General features: G+C 44.8%; 1 protein-coding gene across 1 annotated transcript in view; it reads right to left on the reverse strand.

Moving 5' to 3' along the window:
- The window catches only part of SLC26A6 (solute carrier family 26 member 6), a 39,272-nt gene extending 35,106 nt beyond the window's left edge, over positions 1 to 4,166 (reverse strand). The window contains exon 1 of the mRNA XM_035106419.2: positions 4,083 to 4,166. The gene's annotated coding sequence lies outside the window, so the exon portion shown is untranslated. The remainder of the gene's footprint in view (positions 1 to 4,082) is intronic.
- Between the last annotated feature and the right edge of the window lie 9,559 nt (positions 4,167 to 13,725).

Raw genomic sequence — 13,725 nt, forward strand, 5'->3', positions numbered from 1 at the left:
GATCGGTGCACAGACGCTAACACCTTCATATTGTGGCCTTTGGGCTGGTTTTATGATTTAACAATGTTATAACTTAAGAAGACTCTGATAGCATATATGACTTGCTATGCTGACATTTTTTATTGCTCGTAAAAGTGTTGTGAAATTATTGTTTGTAATGAGACTTAGTAGTGATCCTAGGGCTGTGAACATACCATACATTTAAAGCACCTCTCCCTAAGAGTCCTGGGAACTCTTTTTCAAGAGGAAATGTGCTTTAGATATATGCTGTGTATAATAATAATAATAATAATAATAATAATAATAATAATAATAATAATAATATATTTATACCCCACCCATCCGGCTGGGTTTCCCCAGCCACTCTGGGCGGCTCCCAACAGAATATTAAAAACACGATTAAAAATCAAACATTAAAAACTTCCCTAAAAAGGGCTGCATTCATATGTCTTCTAAAAGTCAGGCAGTTGTTTATTTCCTTGACATCTGATGGGAGGGCGCCACTACCGAGAAGGCCCTGCAGCCTATCTGTTTCATTGGGAGTAAACAAAGCAAAACCAAGCCAGCCACATGGCCATTGTACTACCTTGCAGAGAAAATGATCTCAGTTAGTGCCCTAGCTTGCCCCTGCCCCTCTCTCTAAGAACTCCTTGTCCCTCCAAGCTGAGCTCTATAATTGGGTATAAAGGTGGCATTAACTAAGATTTTATTTCCTCTTAAAGAATGAAGGGCATGCCTCCCTGGCTAACTAGATGCCATTTAAGGACAAGTCTAGGCGTTCTGAATGAGCAAGTGAAAAGGTATAACTTGAAATGCCCTAAAGTCAGACTCTGGACTGCAGGCATTTAGCCATTTTGGAAACCTCCCTGGGCACTTGAGGACACAGGCAAGTGGAACTGCACTACATAAAGGCAGGCATACAAGGATATGTGTGATGACTCCCCACTAGATCCTATTACAAGGAGAAACTGCAGGGCAGGTTAAATGCATCCTTCCATCCAATGCGCAGGGTCTGAATAATGAAAAAAGCATCAGCTGGAGTGGGAGGGAGGAGACTGGTAATGAATGTGATTCGGTGATTTACTCCCATTGCAAATATCAGCTTCAGAAGAGGGATTTTCTTAAGAGCCCAGCAGTGGAGACAGGGGCTAAATCCCCTCTTTGTGTCTGCTCTGAGCCTGTTAATTATTAGCACCCTCAAAGGAAGATATTTCCTTTTTTTAAACATGCAGATTAGGGCTTATCCACGCTTCCTCTTGTCACGCTGCTTTCCCCTGGGGAAACTGCTCTTTAGTGCTCCGTTGGGGAAACAAATGGCTATTTGGGTTCCCTTCAGATTGATGATTGTTCTAATTTATCGCTAAAGAGCAGGTTTTCCCTGGGAAAGGAGTGGGGAAAGGGGGAAACCGCTCATCTTTGTGCTTTTATGGCATGGGACAAGCAGAAGTGTGGACAAGCCCTCTGACGCAAAGGAGTACAGTGGTACCTCGGTTTATGAACACAATTAGTTCCGGAAGTCTGTTCATAAACTGAAGCGTTCATAAACTGAAGCGAACTTTCCCATTGAAAGTAATGGAAAGTGGATTAATCTGTTCCAGGCGGTCCGCGGAGTACTTAAACTGAAGCGTTCATAAACTGAAGCGAACTTTCCCATTGAAAGTAAAGGAAAGTGGATTAATCCGTTCCAGACGGGTCCGCGGAGTACTCAACCTGAAGCGTACTTAACCCAAAAACATGGGTGTAATTGGTTCCGGAAGTCTGTTCATAAACTGAAGCGAACTTTCCCATTGAAAGTAATGGAAAGTGAATTAATCCGTTCCAGGTGGGTCCGCAGCGTTCGTAAACCGAAAATTCGTAAACCGAGGTGTTCGTAAACCGAGGTCCCACTGTATTTGACCCCAGATCTAGTTTGGCCCTGATAAATGTAGCAAAAAAAATTACACAGGAGGATTCCTCTGGCAACAGAGAAAGTTTCCGACACCACGAAATACAATACTGGTCTCACAGTGGCCAGCCAGATGCCTGTGGGAAGCTAGAACACAGGACCAACTCTTGTAAAAAGGATGCTCAACATGCTTGGTTAGGGCCATTAACTCAACAAAAAACCCAGTCTGGCCATTTTCAGCAGTTCCTTCTGTTACACACTCCCATCTTACAGATATAGAATCCCAGGTCTGGAGGGACCAAAACATATCATCTAAACCACACGTCCCATCCTATGTACAACACTATACAGACATAGATGAACTATAATTTAATAATAGCCCAATGCACCTCACCCCAGAATAAAGACTGTGATCTGTGCACCTGCTCAGTCTGCTTTGCAGGTGCTTACTGCTGATGGGCAAGCAGTCGGGTTGAATAATAATAATAATAATAATAAATTTTTATTTATACCCCGCCCTCCCCAGTCAAAAACCGGGCTCAGGGCGGCTGACACCAACAGAACCACAATAAAACATAAAAACAATTAATTAAAATACAGATTAAAATACAGTATTAAAATTTAAAGTGCAGCCTCATTTCAAGTAGGCCATAAGTGGCTGACACCAACAGAACCACAATAAAACATATAAAAAAAAAATTAGTTAAAATACAGATTAAAATACAGTATTAAAATTTAAAGTGCAGCCTCATTTCAAGTAGGCCATAAATCCAAGCCATGAGGGAGAAAAACACAGGGGTCAGGCTGAGTCTAACCCAAAGGCCAGGCGGAACAGCTCTGTCTTGCAGGCCCTGCGGAAAGATGACAAATCCCGCAGGGCCCTGGTCTCCTGGGAAAGAGCGTTCCACCAGGTTGGGGCCAGTACTGAAAAGGCCCTGGCTCTAGTAGAGGCCAATCTAGCCATCTTATGACTCGGGATCTCCAGAATATTATTGTTTGTGGACCTTAAGGTCCTCCGCGGGGCATACCAGGAGAGGCGGTCCCGTAGGTACGAGGGTCCCAAGTCGCATAGGGCTTTAAAGGTCAAAACCAGCACCTTAAACCTGATCCTGTACTCCACCGGGAGCCAGTGCAGCTGGTAAAGCACTGGATGAATGTGATCCCACGGCCGGGACCCTGTAAGGAGCCTCGCCGCGGCATTCTGCACCCGCTGGAGTTTCTGGGTCAGCTTTAAGGGCAACCCTGCGTAGAGCGAGTTACAATAGTCAAGCCTGGAGGTGATCGTCGCATGGATCACTGTGGCCAGATCGGGGCGAGAGAGGTAAGGGACCAGCTGCTTGATGCGGCGGAGATGGAAAAATGCCACCTTTGCTGTGGATGCAACCTGCGCCTCCATGGAAAGGGAGGCGTCAAAGGTTACACCCAAGAATTACACACACACCCCAAATATAGAAGTAGGATGGGAGAGGAAGAACTAAGGGGCCAAACCCTCCCCAACAGATCAGTGAGCAGGACTGAACATGCTCACTGGATTTTACACCAAGTGTTCGGCTTCAGCCAGTCCCAGTTTCCTGTTGAGTGTACCTCTATAAGGCTATGTAAACACTGCACCTATAAAGCACATTTGAAGCACATTTTCCACCTTCTTCAGATAATTTTGGGCACTGTAGTTTGATCAGGGTTGCTTGGAATTGGAAACTACAGTGACCAGTAAACTACAGTGTCCAGAATACTTTGAGGGGGGAAATGTGCTCTGAATATACTTTAAAGCAGTGTTTCTCAACCAGTGTGCCTCCAGATGTTTTGGGACTACAACTCCCATCATTCCTGACCACTGGTCTTGCTAGCTAGGGATGATGGGAGTTGTAGTCCCAAAACATCTGGAGGCACACTGGTTGAGAAACACTGCTTTAAAGATACCGTTTATGCAGCCAAAGCTAGGTTTTCAAATTTCCACACTAGTTATATTCACAATTTGCATTTTAGGTGTATGATTGGTGAGGAGGACAGCTGTGGAATTCAGATGGCAGATAATCTCTCTCTCTCTCTCTCTCTCTCTCTCTCTCTCTCTCTCTCTCTCTCTCTCTCTCTCTCTCTCTCTCTCTCCCTCCCTCCCCCTATTCTGTCTGTACCAATAGCTCCTCCTCCCCTACCCTGGAGAATGCTAGAAAGGGAATCCCAAGAATCACCCTCTTACCTGATGTGTGATAAAAGGCAGCAGGATTGGCAATGAGTGCTGTGGCCGGACGGCTCTCTAACTGTGTGCTCCCCTTTGCTCACTATTAATACCTGACAGTGATCTTTGAGACACCACTCCCTCCTTGGCTCCCTTGCAGTTAAGTTGACTGCACTACGTCTTGGGTCATTGGGTTTCCGTTCGCCATAAGCGCTGCTCTTGGGCTTCCTGGATCTGAGCCATGGGGTGAGCAAGCTGATGGACTCATTGATCCAAGAAGAAATTCTAGATATAATGGACACACGCACATGCTGTAGAAGGAATTGAGGGGCAGATGGGGCTCATCAACCTGGGAACGTAGCCCATCTAGAAGGAAAACTCTGATCCTAAACATCCATTGCCTTGTGGGATATCTTTGGGAGAAGAAAAAGCTCAGGAGTAAACCCTGCACAAATCCAGAATGAAGTTGCTAAGTCAGTTGTATGGTGCCTTGTATGCCTCTTTTGGGCAACTCCTGCAGCCAAGCTGGTGCCAAATGTATTGCTCTGCTTTCCTTTGGACCACAGCAGTGAGGTCAAGAGGGGACTCTTGTCATCTGGACTGCCCAGAACCTCCATACACACTGCCCAGGGCTGTGCCTCAGGGAGGTCACTTTGGTGCTGCTAACACAGCTGTTTGACTTCACCCCTGAAGGTGCACTCCATTGTCTCTCAATACAGAGAGATGCCATCAAAATCAGGGCTGAGATAGGCTGCATACACATCATATGTTTAAAGCACATGTCCTCCAATAAATCTGTTACAGGAGCATCCTACACACGAGTAGGACCTTGGTAAAGACATGCCCGACTGGTCTGTTCTCTCCCGCCTGGTCGATCGTTCAGGAGCTTCAAAAGCTTTCTCCAGCCCGGACATCACAGCGACTGATGCCTTGGAGACATCAGCACACTTAGGGATCTGCAGAGTCTTCGCAGGTTGCGTAACAGACCTCAGCAACTCAGCATTTTGGCTAATCTACGTTTATTTACATATAATACACTCGGAGCCAAAGGCTCATCTTTCCATCACTCTGCTCTCACAGTGGCTAACCATGGTTTGTTTTGCTTTTGCTCTTGCTTTTATTATGTATTTTGTGTTTTTCATCTTGTATTTTTATGTTGTGAACCGCCCTGAGATTTTTGAATGAAGGGCGGGATACAAATTTAACAAACAAACAAACGTCAGGCTAGCTTCCTTATGAATTGCCAGGGCCATTAAAACAGAAGAGGGAAAGGGGCTCTGTGCCAGGTGACAAATAGGTGGGGCCCTTCCTCCAGCTCTTAGATGGTTAGAAAGACAAAGCCTGAGTTTTTAGGGCAAAGCTTTGTGTGATGTTAAGAAGCTATGGGAAAAGCAGGAAGCAGAGGTTAGAGAGTGATGCTCGATATCTGTTTGAATCCGAGGCTGCAGCTATGAGAGAAGCAGGATCTTTTTGGGATGTTAACACTGTGAACTCCTCCATCGTAGACTCAGGTTGCATATATGTGTAAATAAACCATATATCATAAAGACAGCACCATCTCCACTGTGCCTCATTTCAAAAGGAAATGCAAACCCAAAGAGAAAAGCATCTGGAACCCCTTGAATCTTGCACCACCTGGAGACAGGTGCACACCCTTCACAGACTCTGTTCCTTGTCCTCTTTGAGTGCTGTTGTCTGGCTGACATGGATCTGAGGAGACTTGCATTGGAAGTGCAAATTCTCTTGGCAGATGTGTTCTAGACTCAGCATCCATTGGCAAGTGCTGGCATTTACCAAACCCTGGGAAACATGGTGTGCTCTTTCTGTGAAATCGTGGCCAACACTATTATCAATTGCACAAATAGAATGTCCCAATCAGCTTCCTTATCTTGTTATGGAATTATAGATCGCAGATGGCAAATACTTCCTGTACTCCATGATCTTGATAACAAGATCAGATGTTGGACTGCAGAGGGTTTTGTTTTTGTGTCTTGTTAACCCTTTGAATAATAGTTACAGGTAGGTAGCCGTGTTGGTCTGCCGTCAAAACAAAATAAAAATAAAATAGAAAAATTCATTCCAGGAGCACATTAGAGACCAAATAAGTTTGTCATTGGTATGAACTTTTGAGAAGTGTGCATGCACATGAAAGCTCATACCAATGACAAACTTACGGTAGTTGGTCTCTAAAGTGCTACTGGAATGAATTTTTCTATTTTATTTTTATTTCCTTTGAATCATGACCAGTATGTGCCACCTTACTATTTTTAGATGATTACGGGGGAAATGAATTAAATGACAACAATGAAGCTTGGCTTGCAGATTCAAGACCCAAATGTGATGCTGTCAAACCAATGAGAACAATCACAGGACTTTCCAGCAAGCCATGCGGCAATGCTGTTAGGAAATTTCAGATTGTGGACTTAGTGGTCTTATGGGAGTGGGGTCATCTTTAGAATGATGGCAGCATGTATATGTATACCGTATCACTTCACCAACCACAAAATGTGGTTGCTGCATTTGGAAGGGGACAGGGCAGAGAATGGCGGTTGGGGGCAGACTCCAACTCATTTTGCTGAGTGGGGCCCTGGTAGAGTTCAGAAAAGGGCAACTGAAATGGTCAAGGGGATGAAGTGACTCCCCCCCCCCCCCCGTGAAGAAAGGCTGAAGGATTTGGGATTTCTTAGTTCAGAAAAAAAAGTGAGAAAGCAGCAACATGATAAGGTTTATAAAGATTTGCATGGCATGGAGAAACCAAAAATGGCAAATATAAGTACAGTCGTACCTTGGTTCTTGAACAGAATGCGTTCCAGGAGTCCATTTGACTCCCAGAACCATTCAAAAACCAAAGCACGGCCACACCAGACGTTCAGCTTCTGAAAATCATTCAAAAACCGGAACACGGGTTTTGATCGTTTGGGAGCCAATTTGTTTGGGAGCCAAGGTGTTCGCTTCCAGGGTATCACTGTACTGTACACACCGGGGCAAAAATGGTAAATGTCATATATTCCCTATTATTCTCTTTCTTTACCACTTTGAGGTTGTTTTTGTACAATCAAGCAGTGTATAAATTCTGTAAAATTAGTAAATAAGACTGTTCATTTTTGGACATCTAAAAGAGCACAGGACCTAGCTCAATTATGGAATGTTGTCCCACAAAGACAGTGGGGGTGGGGGGTGGGGGGTCCACCAGCAGCATGGATGGCTTCACAAGAGGATGAGTCAGATTCACATAGGATAAGATGATCTGGGACAACTAACCCTGATGGATATGTTCTACCTCCTCAGTGAGAGGTGGCACGCTTCTGAATAGCAGTTGCTGGAAAGTGCAGTAGGGCAGAGTGCTCTTGTGCCCAGATCCTGCTTATGGGCTCCCCTTGGGCACCTGGCTGGCCACGGTGAGAACTGATCGCTGGACCAGATGGATCTTATATCTATAACAATATGGCTAGCACCAAGAGCAAGGCAGACTTTAGGCTTTGTTATTCCCCTCCTCCTATCCAGTTACTGGCTATTGGATTCCCATCAAACCACTCCTTTCCTTATCTGCTTGTTCAAGGCTGAATTGCCACTTAAGCAAGAGAGACACAACCCCTCAATTAAGCTATAAACGAGGTCCTTGCAGAAAAGGACCCAGAGACCTTTCAGTCGTAACACTTATGCTTTCACTCTCCTGTGCCTGCCTAGTTATCTTTGCTCTCTTTCTTGTAGTCGGTTCTTGCTTCTTACCCGCCAATGAGTTCTGTTGCTTCAAAGCAAATTTTCAGTCCTCTTCACAATCAGGAAGGTGCAAATCCTGTGTAGACAAATGGCAGCCCAAAGCCAGCGTACTATAGCAGCTGAACTGCCAGTTGGACCTTGCCTACTGTTACGGCTGCAGGGTGGTTAACTAGGAGCCCTTCTGGTGTTGCTCGACTACAACTCTCATCACCGTGGACCATTGATCATGCTAGCGGGGACTGATGGGTGCTGGAGTCCAACGACATCTGGAGGGACATAGGCCCCCTAACCTTGTTCAGTGGGGTATCAATTTAGCCAGTGGAGAGGACCAGTCTTTTAATTTCCTTATCCTCATCATGAACCTTCATGAACTGCAGCATGGTTCCTCATCATATAAGCATTTCTGCCATACTTTTTTTTCCATGAATGAAAAATTTAAAAGAAGTAAGAAGCAGACAGGCACAAAACGAGGGAGCCACACTGTGTTTTATCTTTTATTTCCAAATCTGTTGCTTTCATGGTACAATTTTACATGGCTGGGGAGGACGTCCACAGACCTCTCTCTGCCCCTTGCCAACAAACTGGAGAGGGGGAGGGAAAGACAAAAAATAGAATTAACCAACCAAAACAAATGCTCTCCAGAGCCTAGGCCACCACATGTACAATCAAAGAACCGCTCTGCAGATTTGCACGGCAACTTCATCTCCCAGGAAAGAGATGGGGATGGGGAATGCCTCCTTCCAGGAACATTCGGAGCTCTTCAAGGCAGTGATAAGAGTGCCAGCTGTCAGCAGCAACACAGCAAACACTAGGAAGGCATGAGAGAGGCTGACACTTTTGCCTATAGCTCAGTGTCATTCTTTTTGGCACACATCTCTGCTAAGCGTTGGATGAGTTCGGTGGATCCTTTCCTTGCCCCCAAAGAGGCATGCAAACCTCTCGGGCAGAAGTAGCGCCTCTGAACATGACCCATCTGCTTTCTTCCTCAAACTAACAAACAGGGTCGGTGTTGTTAAAGGAGTGCCCAGGTAGACCAGGACAATCTGCACACAGCTTTGCTGGGTTTGATGGCCTCTTGCACCCCTCCAAGACAAAACCATGTTCAAGATGCTGGGAAGTATACGTGGAGGTTCTGAAAATGGAAGCCTCCTTCTAAGAAAGATCTGTACTGATGCAGTTGTGTGTGTGTGTGTGTGTGTGTGTGTGTGTGTGTGTGTGTGTGTGTGAGAGAGAGAGAGAGAGAGAGAGAGAGAGAGAGGAGGGCTTTCTTTTGATGGCATGGCCTCTTCTAGATTGAATCAAACTCACAAGAAAACATAGCCACTTACCCAATCAAGCCCTTCCCGAAGAGAGAAAAAAGTCTGGTTCCAATATACATCAGTTTAAAATGGAAACAGAAACTCCAGTATTCCACCAACCCACCAATTAGCTTTCTCTTTTTCTGATGATCAATAAACATTGCAGACATCAATTGAATTATAAAGAGGGTAGAAAGTACAAACAGCATCCAAAAAAGTAGGAGACAATCTTTCTTGAGATCAATGGAACAAAGAGAAAATCTGGATCCTGGTTTGGCTATATATACATACACAGACTGGAAAAAACCCAGTGTAAACAAGCTCTTTAATGGAGCCCAACAGGTCACATTCAGGGATGATGAGTACACAAAGGACTTTTGCATTCAGCACGTCTGGAATGATCTGCACTTTTACATGAGAAAGAAGTTGCATTTCATTTCTTTTACATATTTGCACAAAAGCATGCCTGGGTCTTTGCTTGCTTCTCAGCCTTGTTTCCTCCTAGCTTGATTCTTATAAACAAGTAAGTTCTGCTTAATTTTTTTTTCTGGGCCCAATCCCCCATCTTCTGCCTTTGCAAGGGTCAGTGATAACTGTGCCCTCTGCATGGCATCAGAGGTAGATTGCCACCTGCCTCTGGGCTTGGCACATAATGGTTTCCTCCATTTCTACATGGGAGGATAAAGGCAGCTCTGACCAAAAGCTGGAGCAATCCCACCTTTGCTCAGGCAACCAGTGGGAAAGGTCAGAAAGCTTAACAGGAGCCCTTTCCCTCCCAGGGTAACAGACTGTGGAATGTATTTGAGAATCATTAAAAAAAGAAAAACCCCATTCCTTTTTCTTAGTCACAGTTAGACCAATCAAAAGGCGTCTGGCCTGAGCGAGTGGAAGGGGCGGCCGCAAGCCAGCTGCCACCCACCTTGGACCATCACAGAAAAAAAGTCCCCCCAGTGTAAACATTAAGTCAGTTGTGTTTAACATTAAGCTGTAGCATTCTGTGGTAATAAGGCAGTAAACGGAGCATTGTCGCCGCTGAAAGTGAGTTAAGAGACATCAACATGCAAGGGAAGCCTGAGATTGGAATTAGATCTTATATAGCACCAAAAGACCAGTTGCTTCTCTTATGAGCACAATCCTCTCGGCCACCAGAGCTAGAAATTTAAACATTCAGACAGATATGTGGTACACTCCTGTATCTGTGTGTGTGTGTGTGTGTGTGTGTGTGTGTGTGTGTAGGGCAGGGGTCAGCAAACTTTCTCAGCAGGGGGCCGGTACACCGTCCTTCAGGCCTTGTGGGGGGGGGGCGGCGGACCACATCCTGAAAAAAAAGTGGACGAATTCATATGCCCCACAAACAACCCAGAGATGCATTTCAAATAAAAGTACACATTTTACTCATGTAAAAACATGCTGATTCCCGGACCGTCCATGGGCCGGATTTAGAAGGTGGTTGGGCCTTAGTTTGGGAACCCTGGTGTAGGGTGTTATTTGGAAGCAACCTTCTCAAATTATCCCTGTATTTGGAAGAAAACAAATTTGACATATCTGGGAGGAGGCTGCTTTTTCCCTAACTTGGAGATTTTAATGGATGGTTCTGCTTTCAAACAGGCAATTCTTGGTGATGGTTCTGAGAGAACACATTGCCACGAAGGGACTGTATCACATGCCCTTATGAACATTGAAGTCCTACTCTTTGATCTGGGTGAGGGCAAGGGTTTTATTGGTAGCTCTGCAACATTTCCTCAGTGTCACCACATTATTGCTGTCTGGAAAGGCACTCTTCCGCTCTAGCACAATAAAAGCGGGGCACTTCTCCACCTCAGCCCATTTGTGGAGTGAAAAGTCACAGGATTTCAGCAGGAAGCTTATGGGACACACACCAACTTGTTTGTCTACCCTGAAACTTTTGCAGGAGCAAACAGTATTGACAGGGATTGCGTATAACTGCCCTGACACCATCATGAGAGCAAATAATCACAAATGCACAATGGAAAGGTAATCTGGAGAGGCGCACAGTCCTAAGCGGAATTAAACATCACTAGTGGTACCCCACTATTGCTTAAAAAAAAGGGTGGTTAAAAAGAAAACAAACAGTTGTTCACCGAGGCCCCAAAATTAACTGGGTGCCCTTGAGAGTTGAGTAAATTGGGGACAAAGAAGAAATGAGTACTGTATATGGGCACCCAAAGGAAGAGTGGAAGAAAGTGTGAAAAGCAAATTAGAATTACAGGTTGTTGCTTTATGTGCGTATGTGTGCATTTTGCATTTCTATTTCAATTTAAATAAGCACAAGTGCAGTGATGAGGGTCGTTTCTTCTAATGCCTGGATAGAAAGGATGGCTTTTGACAGCAATGCAACTTTTCTGAATCTTTTAAGGCCATTGAGAACTATAATTTGTTAAAAACAAAAGCACCTGGAAATGCATTTGGTTTAGAGCTGGAGAGATGTGTGTGTGTGTGTGTGTGTGTGTGTGTGTGTGTGTGTGTGTCCATGTACATAAGATGATGTAAATGTTTAGTTCATTTCAAGACAAGAGAGAAATACTTACAGTCCAGGGAGTAAGAAATGTACTGTACTGTGAAAAAATGAGCAAGTCAAAGCTATTGACTAATTTTGGAATAAGTGAGGCGAAAGTGTACAGTTAAAACGCTTTGGTACTACTGTAATGAGACTTAGGGCTACAGTCCTTATGCATACTTACTCACTAGAGAGTAAACTCCATAAAAAATAGTGGGACATTTCCATGCAAACAATAGGATTGCACCATAACATGTATAGGATTGCGCCGTAACATATATAGGATTGCACCATAAATCACAACTGGATTTCACTAGTTTCTACCTAGAGAACATATTTGTGTTGTTTTGTATATATGCACACCAGGACATGAACTGCTAAATGAAAACGATGAATGAATGATTTCCTCCCTTGTTTAATTCGGTTGTGGTCTACAGCTCATATTCATAGGTTTTCTAGATCCGTATCAGTATCCAAACTGCAGAATTACAGAGAGAACTCCTGGAAGATTAGCACTTGCTTATGAATGCCAGGAGTCAGTGGCAGACCTGAGCAGCAGCATGAAAGGTATGGAGAGATGGTGGAAGCAAGTCAGGTGCCACTTCTGTGTTAGTTTGGGGTGCCACTCTGGTACCCTTCTCCAACCTGGTACCCTCCAGATGCTTTGGGTTCCCATCGTCCCTGACCATTGGCGACCATGGTGGCTGTTTGGGGAAGGCTGGCACTATGGGATAACCCTCAGATTGACATAGATACTTCCTGAGTAATCAAGAACCTCACCACATGTGGATTACATCAGTGGTATAGCATACCACAAACATAAAATAATGCTATTCCACGGGTGGGGAAACCATTGAAGGACCCTTTAAAAACAAGGTTTTGAAAATAACGTGGAAAAGCATCCTGCCACAGTTTAGGGCACCAATCACTACCAAGATGAATGAGATCAGCATCACATTAATGGAATGTCTGGAATCCTTAGAATGCTTTCTTTTTCATTTGATGAGAGCGAACATGCAGAGGTTTGGTGGAAGGAAATAAGTTTTCCACAAAGGATTTCTTTTGAAAATGGGATGCTTTGGAGAATTCTCCAATCTCTCTTTCAGCTTTTGGTGAGGGTTGCCCAATCCCCGCCCACACACACCCAAGGTAGGGCTTCTGAACTTTTGTTTTTTAAACATATCATTCTGAATTTTTCAATGCTGTGTGATGTCAAAAAAAATTCAGCAGGTGGCTGTAGTCAGGGGTAGATCCTGACCTGCTAAATTCCTGCTGCTGCTAAATGTAAGAGTCCCACTCTTACATCAGTTTAAAATGGGGGGGAAACAAGCCACCCTGTTTTCGAAGTTGTGTCCTAAACACTGTATACCGTGACACTCGCACTCAGGCCCCAAGGAATAGGAAATTGGTAGGTGAAGTGCAGGCTGACAGTGAAGCACCGTGGTTAATGCCCGTGTCAGGAAGGAAGAAAATGAATGAGAAAGAGGAAGAGAAACGCAAGTCTCTCATGTGCTCCACGGCCAGATCAAAGCTAAGTTTAGGAAGATGCACTTCAGGGAGCTCAGATTCTTCCATCTCTTCACTGTCAGCCCCACAGGATGGATGGTTCCCAATACTCACTCTGGCTGCAAAAATGTCTGAGAAGAGGACGGAGGCCGTGTATAGAAGAGAATATGAAATATATGCGAGGCCTCTAAATTGAAACAGAAAAGCTGTTCCCACATGGGGAAGCATTCACAAGAGCTCCATGAAAGCTCCTGGCTAAGGAAATGTGGGGATTTTTTTGGCGAATTCAAGGGTCTAATCACGGGACTGACGGCTTGGGCCAGTGGTGGGTGTGTTTGGGCCTGCCCCTTCCCCAGCAAGATGGCTGCCACTTAGAGCTGCCACCGTGAGGATGTCAGGCAGGGGCCTGCCTAAAGGGCAGTCTGAAGAGGGCCTTCCAATGATCTGTCGCTCCATTTTCCCTACCCTGCAAGGCCCTCTGAGGAGCCCTCACTCGGAGAAGAAGCCTGCATAGCATCATGCCACAGTTTGGACGTTATCACTGCCAAAGACAAATGAGATCAGCATCACGGCAACGGAAACAGCAGGACCGTAAAAATAACCATAGAAATTTCTCTTCTCT

The sequence above is a fragment of the Zootoca vivipara genome, chromosome 2 (assembly GCF_963506605.1).
Source record: "Zootoca vivipara chromosome 2, rZooViv1.1, whole genome shotgun sequence".
Classification (NCBI taxonomy): Eukaryota; Metazoa; Chordata; class Lepidosauria; order Squamata; family Lacertidae; genus Zootoca; species Zootoca vivipara.